Source organism: Pinus tabuliformis, chromosome 3_1 (assembly GCF_031772625.1).
Source record: "Pinus tabuliformis cultivar Carrire ecotype Pingquan chromosome 3_1, CPIR1, whole genome shotgun sequence".
In the NCBI taxonomy this organism is placed as follows: Eukaryota; Viridiplantae; Streptophyta; class Pinopsida; order Pinales; family Pinaceae; genus Pinus; species Pinus tabuliformis.
The window spans coordinates 384,827,148-384,846,079 of record NC_142301.1 but is presented as its reverse complement, the minus strand read 5'-3'; positions in this window follow the sequence as shown (position 1 = coordinate 384,846,079).

Genomic DNA, 18,932 nt, shown 5'->3' with positions numbered 1-18,932 from the left:
GGATCATCATCATAAATATAAAGTCTGACGGTATGGTCACAACCATCTATATAGAATAAACATGTGTACAATCATGAATAATACATAACTCTATGCAGCCTCAGTCATATCAGACAAGAGTCAGGGTCTTGCGCTCCATCCCAACCTGATCAAAGTATGAATTCTAACATGCAAATGAATGTGTTAAAGTCGAACATGTTATAAAACCACCTGATTACCAACCATTTATGTGGACCGTTAATAGGGATGAGAGGAACCACCCATAATGACAGTGACCCTTAGGGTCCGACAGCTGAAGATGAGCACTTGTGGAATCATCCAATCAAAGGCCAATGATGAAGACCTGTCATTAGATGCGAAGAAATTGCCATTAAGGAATGCAAGCTCTAAGGTACTAAAAGGGAGTCTCTAAGTCATCTTCTCGGATAATGAGCTGAAGTTGAAAGGAAGTGACCCATCGAAGGAAGGTCATAATGAATCCCCCATCATCGACACAAAACAAGGAATAGAGTGGAATGAAATGAGTAGGATCTAAGACTACATCAAAGAGTTAGACAATGTATAGGTAATAAACTACAAATAAGACTTCTCTTGAACATATTGGTGACACGACTCTAGAGTGTGGTAGCATTTGACTCAACATAGGACCAAGGGTCATAATGACGAAGTGGAGTAATCAAATGAAAGGAAAAATGGATTATCCAAACCCAGAAGGACAAGTTACTAAGTGAGGATGTCCCAAACCCGACATGAGAAGGATATGAGTGTCATGTTTAAGAGCGACATGCTGCCTATACAAGAGATGTTTCACTTTCATTTTTGCCCCCACTATTTCTAATGAGTACCTATTTATTTTTACACAAGCTTGAAGAGGATACCATATGCTTTTCATATAAGTTCATCCTTCGGTTGAATCCATCCTACTAATTTTTACGAGTCCTGGGAAGGAGAAACTCGGGCTCGTCATGGTGACAAGTCTTTCATCGTTTAATTTTTACGAGTCTAGAAGAAGAGTAACTCGATGTCTTTTCATATTTAGAGAGTTTGAAAAAGAGATGAAAAATAAAACTCCATCATGTCAATTTTCGTAATTTGTCTCTCGAATCCAAAAAGGTAGAAAACAATATTCGAGAGAACCACTTGACCAAGGTGTTCCTTTTTCCTAGAGAGTCTATGTCATATTGGAAAAGGGTTAAACTTATACGTAGTAGACATCATTTCATTTACTTTTACGAGTTCGAAATGACAAGTACTCGACAATCTTTTCATTTTCAAGAGTGAGAAAAGAGTTGAAAGGGGACTCCACCTCGAGGAACGAGTTGTATAAAAGGATAGCAACTGGTTCTGGTGATGATGGAACTGCTCAAAACATTTAATGTTCAAGAGGTTGGCTAAGAAGACCACTCATCATAGATGTTCCTTAGGCACAAGTAAAACAACCAAGTGAAAGCATATGATCGGCCAAAGAGATGGTGATGTTGGAATGAAAAAACCAAGGCTCATCTAGCAAAAATAGACTGACACAAATAGCAATCACGAGATGTAAAGTGGGAATGGTTTCATTTTTACACAAGATTGGAACACGAGAAACTATCCTTGGGTATGCTTGAATTTGGTTTCTTTTTAACAAGCTTGAAACATGAGAAAAAACTATGCTTGGATTTGGTTTCATTTTTACAAAATCTTGAAACAAAGATAAACTATGCTTGAGATAAGCTTGCATGCCCCCAGCATAATGACTCAATTCGAGGTACATGCCCCCCAAGATTCATGTCGTTCACCTAAGTATACTATTGGTTATTAACAGGTGGATGGAATGAAGGTTTATTACGAGATCAAGTGAAAGACTCGACTGGGATTTTACGAGATCTAATTAAAGACTCGAATTGGAAGGAGATTTGTTTCATTTTTCAACAATCTTAACATAGGAAAAGAACCATGCTCATGACACCTTGATTCATTTTTTACCGAGCTTGGCACAAGTAAAGGAACCATGCTCGTAGATACCTATTTAATTTTTTAACAAGGTTGATATACTAAAAGAACTATCCTCATGGCCCTCATTTCATTTTTTAATGAGCTTGACACAACACAAGGAAATCTACTCCATGTCCTCTATCACAACCCAAAAGAGGCCATGGATTCCAAGAGGTTCTCATCAGATGGGAGAAAAACACTCTGGAATGGATACATGTCCAGGGATTCAAATGAAAAATCGGACTCCAATGCCCCCTAGTACATCGCGTACTACATCACCTACTAGATCATCAGTATATGCAGGCATGGAACAGGGGGGCACATAATTAACCTATTGCACAGGTGATATGGCTTGCATATAAGATCCGTTTAGGGATGATGGTTGAGTGGGAGTTTATTAAGGACCAATGAATGTATGCTGATCAATGATCACAATGCTTCCTTCATGTGGGAAACACATTACTCGAAAGAGGGAAGAAACAAGAGCCTCCATGACATAAACATAGTCATAGCAAAGGAGTATATTAAAAGCCAACGGGTCTTGGACAATGAAAACATCTATATAGACAATCTTTTCTCCCAAAGTAATAGGGAAGGAAGGATCCCTAACGGTTGACTGGTTCCTCTGTTAAAAGCTAACAGATTTTGGGTGACGGGGACAGCTGAGGAGAACCTAAAGCTTTCCAAGCAGTTGAGGACAAGGTTTTAACACTATTCTAGGTACAGCCATATGGTAAGCATGTACGATAATATGGAAAGGCACATAAGACCGAAGATGATGTCTTGCCAGTCAACTCCAATCAAAAGAAGTGACTAAACTACTCAGAGGGGGTGTCGTAGGAATGTGAGAACTACCCTCTTTCTCTTTGGGAATAGTATAAATACTCTCATCCACCTCAAACATGGGAGGATTTCCCTCAAGTTCATTTAAAACTAAAGAAACCAGAAGAAGTTGAGCAGTATGAGGTTCACTCTCTACCCAAAAGGTACGGTTAACTGAAGGTGGAGTCAGATCTACCATTTTCTCAACCAATGGTTGGTCTAGAACGGACTCATGAGACCCACTTCTAGATAGATTGAGATTGATCAAAGATGAATTTTGATCAATCAGTGGATCAACTAGTGAAGGTGTAGGGAAATCCTTCTGATACCCAGCCAGAAGATGAATTTGAGAAGCTATACGGTTTTCCAAATCTTTTTAAGCTTCATCCATAAAGGGAAAAAGGTGAATGGGATGATTACCTTCACACAACTTACAGGGAAATTTGAATTTTCCCTTTTTCCCATGAGCTTTACTGTTACTACTTGAAGGTTTATCACCAACATGATCTCCATAGGCTAATGAAAAAGGTTGATGTGAACCTATGGACCACACTTCTAAGACCTTGGGAATACCAGGACAATTCTAAATAAGGTGGTCACCCTTACATAACATGCAAAGGAATTTTACTTTCTGAGGCTGGTTGGAAGATTTATATTCATTATTTGCATTTGTAGCAATGATTGCTTGGTTTCCCCCTTTCTTTTTTGGCTTCTTCTTCTTCATCGTCTTCTTCTTCTTCTTAGCTTCCTGGTTACTAGAATTCATACTTTCACCAAGCAAAGAGGAAGAACGAGGTGAAGAAATAGGCAAAGGAGTTGAGGGGTCATCTTTAGGATCAACATGAATTTGATGTTGTTTAGGTGGAGGAGAACTTGGTTGAAATGAATTTTGGACACTCAGAATCACCGAGGTCAAAAATAACCAAATTGGTAGACCAATGGTCAATCTAGTAAGGGACAACGTTTCCATATAAGGAGCACCAACATTTCCAAAATAAGGAAAAGGACTAAGATTCCCATCAGAGGGGATTCTTTGATTGGTAAACTTAGGAAATGTGGCCAGAAGCATCAACCTAAGATCTACTAAGGAGTATTTCCACACGAAGGATGTTGTTCAGTGGTAAATTAATTTTAGAATTTGAAATGAAAATTTTGCCTTTTCGCTTTTTAAGAGTTGAGAAAAGGATGAAAACATGACTCTAGTCACTTTCGTTGGTTTAGCGAGTTTTGAAGGTGTTGTGGCCAACAACAGCCCCCCTTCTTATTTCATTTTATCACTAATACTAAATAAGTGGGGACCCTTATTCAAAAAATTTAAAAAATAAATTAGTGCTTCTATTCCTTTTTTGAATAAAACTTACTATCATAAACTTAGAAGAATACCTGAAAAATCTAAAAAAGAATTAAGTTTTATGATAAGTTTGAACAAAACTGTTCCCTTAATAAAGAGCGTTGCATCATAAAAAGGTAATGGATGCCTTCCTACAAGCAGAATCCCAAGATTGCGAAATCGCGATGCGAAATCACGCACTAAAAGACACTCATCGCATCGCATGCCTTGAATATCACTTAAAGTGAAATGCCTCAAACACCCGATATGCGATGGTGCATCTCAAAAATCGCATTTCGCAAAAAACACATTAATGGATGATTGCCACATGCAACGGATCCGTGATATTGTGATATGCGATACTGCGAAGAAAATCGCAAAATTGGCTTATCGCAGATCTTCAGGGCTCATCGTTCGAAAAAGATTTTCCATAAACCGATGCCCAGTTATGCATGTTAATGTTAATTAATAAGTTAGTTGGTAATCATTAATGAAATATGGTTTTTATCTAATCGAAGAGCCATTTCACGTAGGGTGATACATTTTATATGTTTTTAGCATTTAAAGCTTTCCTGCCACCTTTTTCTTATCATTACTCTTACCCCATTTGTAAACTGCACGAGCGAAGGGCAAAGAAGTATACATAGCAGTGTTCAAAATATTATGGGAAAGAAGGGTAAAGCTCTGAGTTCCGAAGATAAAGAAATGACGCCCTTATACAAAGACACCACCTAAAATAGAGATGTTGATATTATTACCTGGGAAAGCATGCACAGCCTACTCGAGGAAGAAAATCCCAGAGTAATGGAAGTTACAGTGATTGCAGATTCACACGGGTTGTCTGAGGCGTCGATTACAGAACTAGCATGTTCGTTCTTACACTGGATAGTGGCGAGGCCAAAGATTCTTCCATACACGGACATGGTTAAATGGGTACTGGATAGTGTTGATATCACAAATAGACAATTTAGGACTTAGAACTAAGAACTGATGGAGTCGTTCTTTCCACAAAATTTAAGGTTTATATACTCTAAAAAAAAGCATGCAAGAGGTAAAAATAACACCAGGGAAGCCCAGATCGAGAAATGGAGGCAGTTTTTGATGCGCGCTAAGTGCCTATCATGCATCGCTGGGCAAAACCCCTTAAGAAGGAAAGACTCTAATCGCTCAGTCACTTGTAAGCCCATAAATTTGTAGGAAAAATTGCTAAAGGCGAACTCTAAAACCAGTGGCATTTATTACAGATATCCTCAAGTGGTATGTAAATTTCTACCAAATGTACAACATCTACAGACAAGATGGAGACAAAAGGCTCAAGAAAAAGCAGATTCCATCAAGAGTTTAACCAAGTTGAATTGGGATTCTTACTGGACATACTTGGTAAAACCACATAGCCAGTGCATGACTCTCAAATGTATCATTAACTCTGCCGAGAAGATGGTGCCAGCATTTTCCAGTTTCGTTTTCGCACGACAGCCAAAGCTGGAAGTTGGCCAGCCAACTTTCCTCAAGCTAATATTGAACGCTTGCGACTACAAGGAACAGATACATAGATAGTTAGTTGTCAATTTTAGTTTTAGATTCAATTTTAGTTTTAATTTTGCTTTATTTTTGCCTAAAATGGGGATAGTCATTCAAACCGCATCGTACATTTTTATTTTTAGATTTAGCTAGTAGTATTTAAACCCTTCTCATGCATTTAGAGAAAGGTCTTGAAATTTGTCAAAAACTTGTCCTCAGAACATGCACTTTTGCACCCTCCGAGGAGGTTTTGATGAATGAATGGAACGGGATTTATTGATATCTGCGTTTAATATCTACTACTGATGTTGCACTTTTGTACTCTTAGTAGATGTTGGATTAAGAAGAGATAGATCATTATTGTTGAAGCTCATGAGTAGAACTAGTTATAAATGGTACTTTTATCTCTTAACTATTTCTGCTTATGTGTTAAGGTGATATTCATGTTCAGTTATTTATATATGAATGCTTCAATACTTGAGTTATCATTTGGCACTTTTGTATGGTGATAGCTATTTATTTATGCTTAATATATGAGTGACTTATTATGCGATATGTTTTTCATAATTGTTTCATCTAACATTTTATACGAAATGGTTTATCTTTATTGAATTATTTTCTCATGGCAGTTGAGTGATCTTTATTACCAATTGCCATTTGAAATCACTTTAGATCACATAACTAAAAGATTAAATCCCGGGTTAGTTTTAGAATTAGATATTTCTGTTCATTAGAATACAATTACATTAGATTTAAAATAAAAGAATTTTTCTTAGAAATTATTAGGAAGGAAATATCAATTCTCAACACACACACATAAATCGGGAAACTAGTCCCATATCCCCAGTCGGACCCACTATACCAAATGGAAAAGGAGCTGCTAACCAAGGTCCAGACCGGGTGGGTATCCCCCTTGTTGTAGACCCAATTTTCGGGGCTTCAACATATTTGGTGCTAGAAGGAGGGCCCCGAACTGTGAATGGCAAGTAAATCTAAATCTAAATACCATTCTAAGATTAAATCATCCTCACCATCTCCCCCGACTTCTCCATCGCATTTAGAATCTTTAAATCTTCAGCGAGAATTCGATAAAACAACAACCACTACCACAAACCCGAACGTTTCAGAGAAATCTACTATAGAACCTCCTGAAGTTGAATCTTTGATCCATAAACTTCAACGGTTTTCTATATCACCCCAAATATCTGAAAAATCTCAAGGTAGTGTGACTTTGCAATATAACCCTGCTCATCCTCTTACCAGATTGAAGAGCAAAAAGTTTGGTATTGAACCAACTGAGTTACCTCTACCTACAAGGAAGAGAGCAAGGAAGTCACCTAAAGGGTTTGATAGCGAGACTCTTTCATCATCATCATCCATTTCAACCTCTCCACTGTGAGGTCAACCATCCACGCCTCCACTTCAGATTATTGTCCACCAGTCCACTGGAACTTCCACATCTCCTTCTCAATCATCTGGAAATGTAATATCCTCATATTCCCAACCGCAAGGATCATCTTCTACACTTTCGTCTGTTAGTAGTTCAACGATGGCCCAAACTCCATGGAATAACCTAGGGGTAGTCTTAATGCTTGCGCCCTTGAGTCAAATACTGGCCCATCCTGAAAAATGGCTGCCTAAGTTTAATCCTAAAGCAGGCATGTTAGCGGAAGAACATATAAACAACTTTATGTTATCTATAAATCTCAATGGGGTTACTAATGAAGACACTATTGTCCGGCTCTTTCCTTAGACTTTGCAAGGAGTAGCCAGATCATGGTATTTCTCATTTCCATTAGGATCTATCACTAGTTGGGATATTTTCCAAGAACAATTCTTAACTAAGTTTGGTGATGACAGGTCTATTGCGACACTGATCAATGACCTATCAAACCTTAGGGCTGAGTCAAGGGAACCTATCAAAGATTTTAACTCACGTTTCAATAAAATGTTGAAAAAAATTCCTACTACTTCCAAGCCTAGCGAAGAAGTTCGAAGTGAATGGTACATATCTCCTTTACCATCACACATAGCAATTTTCATTGATAGGGCTAATAAAACAACTTTAGCTGAAAATATGAATGAAGCGATAGCGGTAGAGAAATGTATCATAGCCTTAGAAAAGAAAAATGCCATTGATTAATGAAAATCTAATCTGGTTACTTTTAAAGAAGATCCAAAGAAAAAACAATCAAAAGACCCATTCAATTTAGAAGGATTGTAGAAAGTTTTGAAAACCATGTCTAACGAAATGGTTGACATTAAGAAACAAGTAGCAGAAAATTATTCTAAAAGGACATACAAGCCTTATAGAAGAAATCCTTCGACTGATTCAAAGCCTCCCAATGCTATTACAAATGTTGAATCAGAAGAAGAAGAAGAGGAAATTGCTAACAAAGAGCCTACCGATGAAGAGGAAGTTGTAGAAGTACAGGGTATGTGGGATTTCATCCTCCTAGATGAAGAGGATCAAAAGGCATCGCCGGTCAGTACCAGAAGTAGAAATCAACTCAATCCTCCTCAACCTACTCCTAAGCCGAAGAGCGCAAGCTCAATGACTAAGGATAAAGTCGTAGCTAAGAAAACGTCACCCAAAGTGACTCAAACAAGCCCAGTCCAAACAGATTCACCAAATCCATCTAAAACGTTGATTGTTTCTGATGAGATGGAGTATAATATCATAGAAGACATGAAGAAGACTAGGGATAACATCACTTTTTATGAATTGAGCAAGTTAAAACATCAACAAAAGATACTTTTGAAAGAGTTACATGCAGTACTAGTTGCACCTCTGCCCGCCGCTGTAATCTCGCAAGCTTCCCATGAGATGGGAAGACCTCCAACTAATGTGACTAATAAAGTTGACCCAAATGATATCGCTTTAATTGGAGGAAGGTCAAGATCTCATACTCCCCCATTTCTTCTGACTTATGAAGTTTTCAACAAAAATTTGCATAATTGTTTAGTAGATTCAGGAGCTTCATCTAATATCTTACCTAAATCAATATGTGCAAAGTTAAATGTCCAACCTCAAAAATCAGTAGTATGCATAGTTCAACTAGACCAGTCGCAAGTTGAAGTGATCAGAGAACTAAATCAGGTTACCAGAAGGTTGTCATCTAATCCGAATGTATGTCAAGTTATCGACATTTTAGTTGCAGATATTCCAGAATTTTATGGCATAATTCTTAGCAGAGATTGGTCTGAAAAGCTTCATGTATATTTTGCAACTGATTGGTCGTATATGTGGCTCCCTTACAATGGTAAACCAAATTAGACAAAGGTTGAGCGAGAAAGACACCAAAATACATAGTAACAGAATTGGAAGGAGAAAATGAACCTGTAGCATACAAAAACAATATAATTGGCAACTATTCTATTGATTCTTTCTTAGGAAATTTTAATGCTCATACTTCACCTTACTTAGAACGTTCTGTTTTATCTCAAGTAGAATTTTTTCTTCAAACAAATAGTTCTAAATGTATTAGTTTTATAGATAGTCCTATAAATAAATGTTTATTTTGGAAGTTATTTTTTCACGGTTCTAAGTCTAACGAGGGAGCATGAGTAGGAAGCATGTTAATCAGTCCAGAGGGAAACAAAACTATGCTAACTTGTACACTTGAGTTTGATTACACCAATAATATTGCAGAGTACGAGGCTTTAGTCCAAGGATTATACAAAGAAATCAGATTAGATATCAAATATCTACAAGTCTTCAGAGATTATGAAATTGTTATCAAACAGGTACAAAAAACTATACATTGTCTATCAGGTCATTTAAAGCATTATCAATCTTTAGTACACGATTTGACTGAAAATTTTATAGCATTCAATATTTTATCAATTCCCAGACTCCAAAATGCTAGTGTTGACCTCTTGGCAAATGTAGCTTCCAAGCTCATTCCCTCAGAAGACTTTAGCCTTGATAGATTTTCAATCGAATTAATCTTTAGACCTTCGATTTCATATAACATTACCAATTTGAGAATTTTCAATGATGATCCTGATTTTGTAAGCTTCCTCACATCAGAGGGATTTTACACCAATCAGATAATTGATGAGGACCAACATGAAAAACAATTGCAACACAATAGCACTAATAATGCTATGCCAAAGTCAGTAGTCAAATTGTAAGACCTATATGATTTGAAAGATCGATTCAAAAGTTCTACCAATTCAAACTTGAAAGTTCAACTTTGAACTATGAATTAGTAAATCTAGGAACTGATTCCAAGCCACAGAATATCAATCTAGGTCTTGGCCTAACCCTTGAAGAAAGATTAGCGTATGTTCGTCTCCTGAAATAATAAAAAAATGTCTTTGCCTGGAACTACAATGAACTTAAGACTTATGACACTTATATCATTCAACATACCATCCCAATGATAAACGATGAAAAACCTGTCTAGCAAAACCTAAGAAAGATACATCCTAATCTAGAAAACCAGATCAAATCTGAGCTCAATAAATTATTGAAAGCCAAAATTATTTTTCATGTTTGACATTCTAAATGGGTTTCCAATATGGTTCACATTAGAAAGAAAAACGGAGACATTAGAATTTGCATTGACTTTAGAAATCTTAACAAAGCCTGCCAAAAAGATAAATTTCCTTTGCCTCCCATGGAGCAAATATTACAGACAGTTACAGGATCAGAATTAATGTCCTTTTTGGATGGTTTCTCCACATACAACCAAGTTTTGGTCCATCCCAACGATCAATTAAAGACCATGTTCAGGACCGAATGGGGTACTTATGCATACCAAAAGATGCCTTTCGGTCTGATCAACGCTGGCGCCACATTTAAAAGGGCCATGGACATCACATTTAAGGGATTATTAAACAAATCAATAGTAATCTACTTGGATGATATAACTGTATATTCCAAAAAACGAGGTAGTCATCTTAGAGATTTAAAACATATCTTCAAACGTTGTCTAAGGTATGGAATTTCACTTAACCCGAAAAAGTCCTCTTTTGCATTAAGTGAAGGAAAACTTCTTGGATATATAGTGTCAAAATCTGGAATCCTATTGATCCCAACAGAATCAAGGAGATTTCCGAAATACCCTTGCCCCACAACGAGAAAGCTATGCAATCTTTCCTTGACCAGCTTAATTTTGTAAAGAGATTTGTTCCAGTTTTTTCAAGGATTGTATCTCCCTTACAAGCAATGATTAAAATGAATTCAATCTTCAAATGGGGCCAAGAAGAATATGAAACATTCAATCTTATTAAACAGGTGATTGTTAATGCCCCACCTTTAGCAACTCCAAATTTTTTCGATCCTTTCATTTTGTATACATTTTCCTTTGATAGATCATATGTTGCGATACTCACTCAAGCAAATCAAGACAAGGCGGAAGCCCCAATTTCCTTTTTTAGTTCAAATCTACAAGGGGCTAAATTAAATTATTCAGACATTGAAAAAAAAGCTTATTCTATTTTTAAAGCAATCAAACATTTCAGACCCTTTCTGCTTAAAACCCATACAAAAATCATAGTACCATTTCCAGCGGTAAGAAATCTCCTAGTACAGAAAGACGTGGCTGAGAAAATGTCCAATTGGGTTATTGCCTTACAAGAATACGACGCAGAAATTAAACCAACAAATATTGTAAAAGGTCAAGGCTTTTGCAAGATGCTGGCTGGAGCATCACTTATTTCCTAAATACCATCTTCAGAAGTACAAATGTACAAGGTAAGCCTAAATGATGTTGAATCATTATATGCTGATATCTTATTTTATCTAAAGAACGAATATGCTCCTTCAAATCTAGATTATATAAAGAAAAGAGCCCTATGACTGAACGCTAAACAATATCAGCTCATGAATGATGTACTTTTTCGGATGAATTATGATTATGTTCTCTTTAGATGTCTTAAGAAATCTGAAGCTGAAAAAGTGTTGCAGGAACTCAACGATCGACCAGCAGGTGGACATTATGCTAGAGATGCTACCGCACATAAAATCTTGCGTGCAGGCTATTATTGGTCTACATTATTCAAAGATGCACATAGCTACATAAGAAAATGCCAATTTTGTCAAATAGCTGCTGGGAGACAAAAGAAATCATTGTTGCCTTTGCAACCAGTCAACATTGAGCAGCCTTTTGATCAATGGGGATTGGATATAATAGGCGAGATCATTCCTCACTCTTCTAAATAGCATAGGTATATCCTTACAGCTACAGATTATTGTACTAAATGGGTAGAAGCAGTTCCTCTTAAGACAGCTAACGCCGAACACATCATTGATTTCATAGATTAGTTTATAATAACTAGGTTTGGTTTACCCTCTGCTTTAATGTTTGATAATGCATCATATTTTGCTGGCAATGCTATGACTAAATTTGCACTCAAAAGAGGTTTCAAACTTAAATACTCTGCCAATTATTACCCACAGGGTAATGGATTAGCTGAATCAACAAATAAAAACTTAATCAGAATCATTAAGTGAACCATTGATCAAACTCATAAGAATTGGCACAAATCATTAATATATGCTCTATGGGTAGACTGAATAATGAAGAAAGCATCCATTGGCACTTCTCCCTTTAATTTATTTTATGGGAAAGAAGTCGTCCTTCCAACTCATCTAGTGATTCCCTCTTTGGCCTTAGTTCAATATATTGATGAAACACCAACCTCTTCCTTACAACTAAGGCAACTGGAAATCCTTAAACTAGAAGAGTAACGAGAACACGCTAAAATAACTCATGTTCATCACCAAGAATTAGTAAAAGCTTCTTTTGATTCGAACATGATATCCAGAAAGGACTTTCAGATTGGAGATCTAGTTTTAAAATGGGATAAGGCTCACGAGGAAAAGGGCAAACATACGAAATTTCAACGAATGTGACTTGGCCTTTTCCAAATTGCAGAAATCATAGGTCCATCCACTTTTATGTTACAGAATTTAACAGGAAAAAGAGAATCTTTACATGTTAATAGACAAATCCTCAAAAAATACTTTCCATAGGAGATCATTCTTCTATTTTTGAAAATTAGTATTCCTTTATTTTGATAATAAAACTAGTTGTAAATGGTTACATTTGGAATTCACGAAAAAGACAAGTATTTCTTTTAGATTTTGTTTTTCGCTTGTATAAATAGAACTGATTTAGAAAATTGGTCATTATTATTGAAATATACAGTCAAAGGCTATAAGTCTGAAAATGATACTAGTTTCAACCTTGTAAATTTTGATAAAAAATGACCTTTAATGGGAATTTGTTTTATATCAGTCAAATGAAAGGTATCAATAACAAAACGAAGATTCTATGTAGAAAAGCTCTTTCCAAAAACTCTACCATTTTCGTCCAGAGTTGTTCTTAAGGAAAAAATGACATCCTCCCCACCTATGGAATTACGAGCTTCAAGGAATAATCCGGTGATACACTTTAGCTTAAAGAATAAGAGGCCTCATCATGAGCCGACTTGTCATGATCATAGATATATAGCTTGCTGACTTTGCAAAAACTGCATACCACAACAGGGCAATGACTCAAGATTGTTACAATCAAAAGACAAAGGTTCTCATCATGAGCCAGCTTGTTCAGCAAAGTTATAAATCAAGTGAGTGGCACCGTCATAATTTGGCTACCAAAACAAGGCATTGTTCTTTAAGGATTAAAAGAAAATAAAAGCAATAAGTGTGGATATGGATTTCCCTTTGAAAATTGTACATTTCTCCAAGTAGGATACAGGATCATTGCTAGGTAACAGGTAACCCTGTCAAGGATATGAATGTCTGCCAGCAGCAGAGGCTCTACCTACGACAAATGAGCATATTTAAAACTGATTTATAGAGAAGGCTTTGTTTTTATTTTTATAAACCAAGTAGTGACTGATGTAAATAAAATGACCAACTCTAGGAAGTAAATAACCAAAGTTAACATAGAAGAAACAAACTATCATTGATAGTTGAAAGCATGGTGTATTTTCTCTTTCTATAATAAAGTTTGATTTTCTTGAAAAGTTTTCTGTTTTTGAAGTTTTGAAAATTCAAAGGAAAATTAGAGATAACTGGTTCTTCCAAGGGAATCGCCAATTGTTGTGCCCAGCAACAACACCCTTTCTTATTTCGTTTTATCACTAATACTAAATAAGTGGGGACCCTTATTCAAAAAATTAAAAAAATAAATTAGTGCTTGTGTTCCCTTTTGGAATAAAACTTACTATCATAAACTTAGGAGAATTCCTGAAAAATCTAAAAAAGACTTAAGTTTTATGATAAGTTCGAACAAAATTGTTCCCTTAATAAAGAGTGTCACATCGCAAAAAGGTAATGGATGCCTTCCTACAGGCAGAATCCCAAGATTGTGAAATTTCGATGCGAAATCACACACTAAAAGACACTCATCGCATCGCATGCCTCGAATATCACTTAAGTGAAACGCCTCATATAGCCGATATGCGATGGCGCATCTCACAAATCGCATTTCGCAGAAAACACATTAATGGATGATTGCCACATGCAATGGATCCACGATATTGCGATTTGCGATATTGCAAAGCAAATCGCAAAATCACCTTATTGCAGATCTTCAGGGCCCATCATTCGAAAAAGTTTTTCCATAAACCAATGCCTAGTTATGTGTGTTAATGTTAATTAATAAGTTAGTTGGTAATCATTAATGAAATATGGTTTTGATCTGATCGAAGAGCCATTTCACGTAGGGTGATATATTTTATATGTTTTTGGCATTTAAAGCTTCCCCGATACCTTTTTCTTATCATTACTCTTACCCCGTTTGTAAACTGCAGGAGCGAAGAGCAGAGAAGTATACATAGTAGTGTTCAAAATATTATGGGAAAGAAGGGTAAAGCTCCGAGTTCTGAAGGTAAAGAAATGACGCCCTTATACACAAACACCACTTGAAACAGAGAGGCCGGTGTTACTACCTGGGAAAGCATGCACAGCCTACTCAAGGAAGAAAATCCCAGAGTAATGGAAGTTACAGCGACTGTAGATTCACGAGGGTCATCTAAGGCATCGATTAAAGAACTAGCATGTTCATTCTTGTAATGGATAGCGGTGGGGCCCAAGATTCTTCCATACACGAACATGGTCAAATGGGTATTGGATAGTGTTGATATCACAAATAGACAATTTAAGACTCAGAACCAAGAACTCATGGAGTTGTTCTTTCCACAAAATTTAAGGTTTATATCCTCTAACAAAAAGCATGCAAGAGGTGAAAATCACACTAGGGAAGCCTGGATCGAGAAATGGAGGCAGTTTCTGATGCGTGATTAGTGCCTATCACGCATCGCTAGGCAAAACCCCTTGAGAAGGAAAGCCTCTAATCGCTCAGTTGCATGTAAGCCCAATAATTTGTAGGAAAAAGTGCTAAAGGTGAAAAGCAAAACTCGAACTCTAAAACCAGTGGTATTTATTAGGGATATCCTCAAGTGGTATGTAAATTTCTACCAAATGTATAACATCTACAGACAAGTTGGAGATAGAAGGCTCAAGAAAAAGCAAAGTCCATTAAAATGTTAACCAAGTTGAATTGGGATTCTTACTAGACGTACTTGGTAAAACCACACAGCTAGTGCATGACTCTCAAATGTATCATTAACTCTACTGAGAAGATGGCGCCAACACTTGTCGATTCCATTTTTGCAGGATAGCTAAAGTTGGAAGTCAGCTAGCCAACTCTCCTCAAGCAAATACTGAACACTTGTGACTACAAGGAACAGATACATAGATAGTTAGTTGTCAGTTTTAGTTTTAGATTCAGTTTTAATTTTAATTTTTCTTTATTTTTGGTTGAAATGAGGACTATCATTTAAACCGCATCCTACTTTTTTATTTTTAGATTTAGCTAGTAGTATTTAAACCCTTCTCATGCATTTAGAGAAGGGTCCTGAAATTTGTCAAAAACTTGTCCTCAGAACATGCACTTTTGCACCCTCCGAGGAGGTTTTGATGAATGAATAGAACAGGATTTATTGCTATCTGCATTTAATATCTACTACTGATGTTGGATTAAGAAGAGATAGATCATTATTGTTGAAGCTCATGAGTAGAACTAGTTATAAATGGTACTTTTATCTCTTAACTATTTCTACTTATGTGTTAAGGTGACATTCATGTTCAGTTATTTATATATGAATGCTTGAATACTTGAGTTATCATTTGGCACTTTTGTACGGTGATAGCTATTTATTTATGCTTAATATATGAGTGACTTATTATGTGATATGTTTTTCACAATTGTTTCGTCTAACTTTTTATACGAAATGGTTTATCTTTATTGAATTATTTTCTCATAGCAGTTGAATGATCTTTATAATCAATTTCCATTTGAAATAATTTTAGATCGCATAACTGAAAGATTAAATCCTGGGTTAGTTTTAGAATTAGATATTTCTATTCATTAGAATACAATTACATTATATCTAGAATAAAAACGTTTTTCTTAGAAATTATTAGGAAGGAAATATCAATTCTCAACACACACAAACATAAATTGGGAAACTAGTCCCATATCCCCAATCAGACCCACTATACCAAACAGAAAAGGAGCTGCTAACCAAGGTCCGGACCGGGTGGGTATCCCCGTTCTTGTAGACCCGATTTTCAGGGCTTCAACAGAAGGGAAAGTACTTGATGATTTTTTAAAATTTAAGGAGTCAAAAAAGATCGAAATGACTACTCAGATACTCTAGGCAAAAGGGATTACCAAGTAATCGTGAACTACAATATACACCTTAGCAAATAAATTTACTAAGGACTTGATGTACGTGCAGTAAATCTCCCTAAATGTTGCTTTTGGTGTATCACGTTTACAGGGAAGTAGACATGGCTTCCTATGGATAAAGGTTTTCAACCTATGAGGATCTCCCTTTATATATTCGATGCTACGAGGAAGAAAAGTCTATTCTAGAATTGTCTAATGCAAGAGTATTGCGAATGGCAACTGCTAAGTTTTACAGACACTGGAACACGTCTCTGTCCTAGGCCGCTAAGTATGAATGCTGACTTTTCAAATGCTCCTTAGATTAATTGATAGATTTTCAAGTCAATCTTCAATTATGTCTTACTTTTGGGATAAAAACGATGTCACCTGAATACCTATGATGCAACTATATGAGAAAAGGAAAACTTTTCATTTCTATGAAAGCTAGACTAAAGGGAAGGAATTTCAATCAATAATGAATCAAACAAAATGCATCATGCAAAATGCCTTCCACTAAATTTCACTTTCGTCTTCCAAATGCAAAGCCAAAAGTGAAAAAAAATCACTTTTCACTATCTTCAATGCAATGTTTTCGAAAGAAAAATGGTTTTACTTTACAAATATGCACTTATAGGAATTATTCTTTTCTTTTCATTTTGAATGATTCGATGCACCTTGTATAAATTCTTGTTGTAGATTAACTTGATTATGCAATATAACTAAATAAAAATACTTGATCTACTTCTACAATCAAAATTATGGATGCTTAATCAATTTTGAGCAAGATCAAACAGAACACATATAACAGAGAAGAAGAATCAATCACACATGAAACATAGAAGAATACTCTGGGGAAAGCCTCAGCTAAAAACCCCTCTATCTATATTATCATACAAGTGGAAATATCTTAGGATTACACAAAGATTTAGCTCTCACAACTATACATCTCTCAGTACAATCCCTCCCACTACTTATAGACAGAATAGACAACTCATATGCCTTCCCATTTGTCCTCTAAGCCTCCTATTTCTTTGCGCTATTTTCCTTGAGCGCTCCTCTTGTAACCTTGTGTGACACCGATCTCACACACTACTCCAACACACTATAAAACTACACAAATCTCAAGGAATGAATTCCTTCCGCATGCAAGATATTTTCTTATAGGAAAATTCTAGCAACTGATAGTACATTTTCCCTACCTTTAATCTCAACTGGGCCTTTGTCTGAATTGACATGCATGAGTTATTTATGAGAGAATATTCAGTTATCTGGAGTACACTAGTTTCATGCATGCATGCATTAACTAACTGAACTCCCAATCAGTTCCACAAAATTTTTGGAACTAATCTAACTGGACTTAACTCAATTAACTGAGCTAACTGATTACAACTCAAATAAAACTCATCCTTATCTCCTTAATTAAGAGATAACTTCTGTAGAACCTTGAACCTGTACCTTCCCATACACCTCTCAGCCTCCTTTTCCCATTCATTTCATCCACCAAATTGATTAAATCATTGTATTTTAGGGCTTTTTACATGATTTTCTAACTATGCTAAGTGACTGTTGTTTGGTTTAGAATTTTGGTTCAGAATGCTGCGTTTCCGCAGCCAACACAGGTTTCCGCAGCTGATCCAGGTTTCTGCAGCTCGCACAGGATTCCGCAGCTGTTTTATTAAACGATATGTTGCAGGTGTCCTCTAAGAAGATGAGCCACATGGGCAAGTTCCAGGGGTCAAGGACATGGTACGTGTCCCTCCAGATCACCCAGAACAGCCATAAAAGCCCACAGTCAACGAGGAGGCAAATACCGGTCAATAGAAGTGTTCAGCAGTGGCACGGCTCTGCGTTGCTCTGTTTTTGGGCACGTGAAGCTAGGTGGCATCATCCTCAGCCACGGAGACAATCTAGAAGCATGAATCCAACAGCCATATTCCCCAGATTGAATGAACACGATGAAAATTACCTAGATCCGGGGACGCAGAGGATTCACGTGTTTTTTTAAACATCTGGTTGAATAGCATAGATTTTGTAAAAGTAGTTTACTTTCTCCTTATAAATAAAGCGTCCTTGAATGCTGTAGAGTTAGTCGTTTGGTAATCATTTTTGTATGTAATTTTGAGCTCCCCACTGTACTTTTACATTTGCTGTCAATACATGAGAAGACTGTTTTGCATTTAAGCGTATAACTGCTCCTTGAACCGGCTGAAGTAGGTAGAGGGCCCCTGTTTGCTGAAGCCCTGTACAGTAGACTTTAATTTCCAGCATTTCTTTTTCTTGTTTCATGTATAATAGCTGTACAGATGTCTTTTAAAATTGCTGCGTTTTTATTTCTTTCCAACATGTATATTAGCTGTACATAAACTTTGATTTCTGTTGATTTACATTTCTGCACTTTTATGTTCATGACTAATCAGTGTGTTATGCGGGTTTCTTAGGCAAGCCCGGGATAGTTTTTCTTCTTTTCTTTTCATAACTAGTGGCATGCGTGATCATCTTGTCTATGTTGCTGACATTCATTGTTTTGCAGTTTTGATTTCCCTTACTGTTATTTCTTTAACTTGCATATTTACTTTCTGCTCTTAGAT